Genomic DNA, 6,000 nt, shown 5'->3' with positions numbered 1-6,000 from the left:
ACGATTTCTTTTCAAATTATCAAACAAACGAGGTTGTCTGCGTAGGGTTCATGAACCTGACGTGATACGCCTTGTCATTCCATTTTTTCGCACGTGACTTAAAAGCTTCTCCAACAAGCTGAATGAAAACAGATACATTAGTACAAGGATCTATTACAATATTTTCTAATTGTCCAACAAAACTTTGCGATTTTAAACATTTTAAAAAGCCTTTGTCTTTCACTGGATCCCACACACACTTTACCATGGCACGATGAAAACTTACATTGGTGCCATCGTTACTCTGGATTTCCCGGTTAAATTTAAAAGACATGGGGTAATGATCGTAAATAGTTGAGAAAGAAGACACTTTTTGATATAAATATCAAGAAACAATTGTATAATCTACGACACTAGCACCATCATTCGCTATACATGTAAATTCTTCACACTGTGAGTCATCACCTATTCTTCCATTTAAGATATGCATATTGAAAGAACAGCATAAGGAAAGCAGAGAGCGGCCATACCTGTTGACCTCTTTGTCTTTAGATGACCTCGGTTCATCAAAATAATCTTTCTTATACAAAACATTTTCCTCGATAACAAATGCAGTGTCATCGTTAAAAATGTAGTCGAATTTTTGACCAGTTCGAGCATTCAAATCACCTGTGATAATTACATAAACGTTCGATAACTTAGCTAGTACATTAGTAAATTCATTCTCAAGAAATTCAATACCATTTCCAGAAGACAACCCTTCGTAAATATTCGAGTAAGCTGGTGATATATATACACACTCCAAAACAAAACATCTTTATCAAAACCAAAAATACTTCCATCAAATAGAAGTAGTATGTTGTCATGTAGCTTACAACTTATGCGTTTCACCTTTGCAGAAAGCGATTTCCTTACAACATTGCATACACCGCCTGGATATCTACCCCTGTTTGCTCTCCTCTGTCGTGCTGAAGTATAAACTTCATAACCAGGGAAACTTTGCTCAAATTCACTAACATCTCTGGCCCATGTTTCGACAAACGATATAACATCAAAGTTAGAAATAAAGATAAAAAAATAGGGGAATACAGTTTACTCTTTAAACCTTGTACGTTACAAGATAGAAACTACACAGATTCAGGGCCATGGCAGAGTTCCTATTTTGACAAAGTTACTATGTTTGGCTTTGCAAGTGTTTGCGATTGGAGACGTATACGGGGACGTTGATAAATGTGTTCTTTACTTTGTGATAATGTCTGTTTAAAACTTTTGTTGTGTTTTTGATTCTGCTCCTGAGGTATGACCAGTTTTCCATTTTTATAATATGCTTTTTTGCCCTGCTTTTTTATTTTAAGAAAGTGTTATTCTTTACGGTTTGTGATATCATTTTCTATGCCAATGTCGTCTTTGCGTAAGTCTTCACGAGCCATTAATGCAACCCTTTTATCGTCAAAATGGTGAAATTTGAACACCATTGGTCGTGGAGAGCCAGTCCAATTCACAACACGGTACGCTCTTACTATATCTCGGTGATTCAATCTTTTTTCTTTCACAATAGTGTTCAGCATATCAAGTACCGTTTCTTTGCATGTATCAAACGATTCACCCGGTAGTTCTTCAACTCCATACAAAGCTACTTTATCTCGTCTATTGAACGCCTCGTTTTTTTTCAACGTCTTCTTCAAATCTGTCCAGTCGTTCTAACACTTCATCTAATTTATCTGCAATAGCGTTAAGGTACAACTCTGTGACAATTTACTTGTCCTAAACTTCTTCAAAATCGCTTTTTAACTCGACAACGTAGTTTTCCTATGTCGACATATTTTTCTTCTAATTTCACATAGGTGTCAGTTAATTTATTTTGCGTTATCTTGAGATCCCGTAGTTCCTGTCTTATTTCTTGTCTAATTGTCGACTTCATTTCAGAAATTAGTTCAGACTTCAGCGAATCCATTGCTTCTATCACATCTTTCCCTGATCCTTGATTTAATTCAATGTCTCCTGATAGAATCAGTAGACGAGGAACTATTAGTTGATTGTAGAGATAAGTGTGGTCTGCACACGACATGGCATACGTAACGGACATGCCTTCCAAAATTTCACACGTTTGATTTATCGCATCAGAACTCTTCTGTGTAATTTCCACATGTAACAAGCTATGCATATAACTCACTCCCTTCTCACATTAAAGCCTTCCAGAATCTTCCATCCAGGTAATTTCTGGTCAAGAGCGTACAACAAAAGACCCGAAAGAGTGTACGTGGCACTCCAGACGAGCAGGCATATCGTTAGTCTGTAGAGTAGCTCATTTCAATACAACCACTTTGTCGTCGAAGAGTACAAACTCGTACCGATATTTCTCCAATTTTTAGATTGTACAAAACGACCAATCCTCTGCCTCTAATTTCCAGGTTGATACCCATGGTTTCTTCAACTTCTTTTTTACTTGTTTTTGCTATCAGCGATTGCAAAAACGTGAAATTTCTGAAGAGCGCAGCGCCTGCCAACCTACCAGTTGAAAGGCGCCCTTACCAACCCTGCATCATATTTTATCTAACCGAACATTCTTTGAATATTTTTTACATGCCGGTGATAGCTGTTCTTACTTTTAACATGTGGAAGTTAATGTGAACTTCTTGTAGTTGGTTAAGACCTAAATAAATGAATTGAAAATGTTGAAAAGGCAAAACTGTAGTTTATCTAGTAATTCCTGTTGCTTGATGTTTGCAGTTTTACATTACTTTTCCTGTATATGACACAGCTATTTTCATGTAGCGGGCAAAAGATGCACCTCAGCATATGTGCATCTTCTCCTTGAGTAAACATTTATTTCTGCTGTGCAGAGACGTACATGAGCCATACGGCACTTTCTTTTCTAAAATACTCAAGCTACAACACATATTGAATGTTGCACTCCATGCTGTTACGAGGCAGGCTGATGAAAGCGACTGGACAGAAATTACAGGGGCGCCGTTTTTTTTTCATCATTCCAACATTTTTCCCATACTCATTTTGACGTGGTGGATTGACCACATTTAGGCAAAACGCGCCAATCAATCATGTCTATTAATAATGCATGAGTTGTCTGATACACAAAGTTTGAAATTGGACAAAATAGGAAACACCAGTGTCAACAAACGTATCCCCTGAGTGCTGATCGGAATTTTGCGATTCCTGGCAATTGTACATCCCCTGTATGTGGCCATCAACTAAAAGATGAGAGATGGGACTTGTATGGGATCAAATATGCGTACCTAAAAAAAGAAAACAAATTGAAAACTTTGTGACTGCAGGGGAACTGAGTGTGATGATGTAGCGGATCAAGTAAGTACTCTTAGTGCGGAACAATTTGTACACAAGTGTTGACGTTATTTGAAAAATGAGATAAAAATATGTTTTCATTATGGGAACAAAGATATTAGCGATGGAAAGTAACAAGCGGTCAATAATTTCAAAAAAATAAATTTAAGTATCAAATATATTTCAGTAAAGAAGACTTCGTCTCGTGCCTTACGCAGCACAAATGACATTCATGCTGATACGACACAGGAACAGGCGATATTGAGTAATAACCTCTAATTATCGTGTATTACATTATTTGCCAATTTGTGTTGCGAGGCTTCGTTCGGATTGGAACCAAGAAAGTACAAAAATCAGATTCGTTTCAGAAACTCGGACAGGAAATCTCGTAAATTTCTCAGACCACAGAGAAACATAAACAGAGTCGTAACGGGGATTCTTTAAGGCGTGAAGCGGTTACGTAACCCATCCATGTTCGCCTCGCCTCAGGTTGCTCTCGCCTCTCTTTTCCGAAGAGTGCCGACCAGGCATCCTTCGGTAATTTCGGATTTTCGCCAATTGTTAAGCAAAAGTATGTTCGGCAAAGTTTGTGTTGTTGTTGTCGTGTGGTGCTGAGCGGAATTGACGTGCTGGCGAAAACGGGAGTGTTTTGAGCTTCAGGAAAGTGAGTTTTAAAAATTCCTCTCATATTTTTATGAATATTTTATGAGTGTGTTTGAACAAAATTTGAAAGTTTTTTATCGATACTCTCTGGTTTTACTCAATTGTTTACGGTTAGTCATACCGTCTTTTACACGTGCGTCAAGGAAGGGGATGTTTATGAAACTGCTGGTGTGTTATGTTTTGATTAGCGTGAAGCAGTGTTTCTGGCCTGAGAGCTCACAAAGTAACTATGGTTGCTACGCGACCGGCAGTACGATATCATCTCGTCGTATTTTTCGCATAATCTCGTGTAATTATCAACCACATACACAGCCTCCAAACGTTTAACACCTTTGAAGCTTATTTTAATATGAAAAGCCAATAGTCTACCGAGACGACCATGGAACAAAAGGCATGCAAGCGTTGCGACTCTCTCTATGTTTCTCTGTGCTCAGACGTACGAACTTTGACCTGTATGCAGATCAGAACTGCATCGCGTCGATTATCGATACGACTTTATCGGAAGTATTTGGACATCCTGGGCCGGACATACGCTTGGCGTGATGAGCGATATTTGGCCCAAAACAGCATCTGATGTAGGCCGATGACGTAGTCGTCAAAAGACGAAAATTGATATGTTATTAAGCATGACGTATACTTCTCTCTTCCGAACGTTATATCCAAAATTTGCCCGGCGTACCGTACACATTTGCCATCGTTGGGTGCAGGGTAGAAGCCACAAAACCAAACCATACGGCCCTTTTCAGGGCCACCAAAATTTTCAGAAAGACAGTACTGATAATACATTTTCTTCTTCCGGTTTACTGAGATTTATCGACTTGAATGTGGTCTGATCACGTATTTTATCCTTAGAAATGCGGCGGGTAGGTACAAAAGTTGGAGAACTGTGAAGAAACTATTGCGCACGTCTTTCGACACTGGAAATCTTGACACATATTTTATGTACTTTAATCGCCTTTAGCAGAGAAGGCGAACGCTAACGGACATAAGTACATATCCAGCTAGCTCGTGTCTTACTTTGCACAAGGTTTGATTGACAGTGATATTCAAATCCCCATGGGCGTCCCTTGGGTCGACGTTCTCACTGGCCACGCACAATTACTCACTAAAATTGTCCCGAAAACTTGTCGGTTTGAAAAATATGGAGTCATCATGCATTGATCAGATATTCACCTGCTGTAGAGCATTACCATTTCGTGATTTTTCACTTAAAAACAATCTCTGGAGTTCTCAGTTCAAGCTACTCATACTGTGTCAGTTTGCAAAATAAACGTCCTTTTAGGTAATCTAGTATTTATAACCAACGGGCGCCTTTAAGAAATACCTAAGGGGCACGCAGACAAAACTCTGAAAGTTATTAGTACGTGGCTTAGAATACAATACACATTGCTCTATAAATTGAAAAGCAGTAAAGCAAAATATCATATGAAACTGGAAAAACATTTGGTTATATCAACTGATATGTACCATAATATTCATGTTAAATATTGCAATTCATTGTAGCTTTCGTCAAAATGTGATCTCCCTTACGATGGCAAATTGCCTATCAGGTTATCAGCGAGTGACCTATTTCTTTCAGATGAACTCTCATTAACACCCATAGAGTTTGTAGTGTCGATAAAATAAAGATCACTGCAATTATTCAGATCACTTACACATTTTCATTGCAGCAGCAGGTTATTGTCCCAATTGATTTTTTTGGGCTCTCCACGGTTAGCCAATATCTTTTGAATAAATGTTGGCTTTAAATCGATTTTTGTACGAATTAACATAAATGATACAAGATACTGAAATATATATTGGCCGGTTGATGAATGGAGGCCGATAAGTCGATAATGTCACAGTGTGCCACAATAAGTGTACAAATGACTTAACAAATGCTGCCCTCCAACATTGTAATTTGTGTGAAAGTGGGGCATTACTTGTTGTATAAGAGACAGCGTATGGATGAAAAATGAAGGCATTATGACCTTTCTTAGTCAACGAATTCACATAATTAAGTTCTTCTAACCCATAGTATAAATCAATGATAGAAAAGTACGAAGTAATCAAAGGATT

This window comes from Ptychodera flava, chromosome 3 (assembly GCF_041260155.1).
Source record: "Ptychodera flava strain L36383 chromosome 3, AS_Pfla_20210202, whole genome shotgun sequence".
In the NCBI taxonomy this organism is placed as follows: domain Eukaryota; kingdom Metazoa; phylum Hemichordata; class Enteropneusta; family Ptychoderidae; genus Ptychodera; species Ptychodera flava.
Note: the sequence above shows the minus strand (reverse complement) of the source record.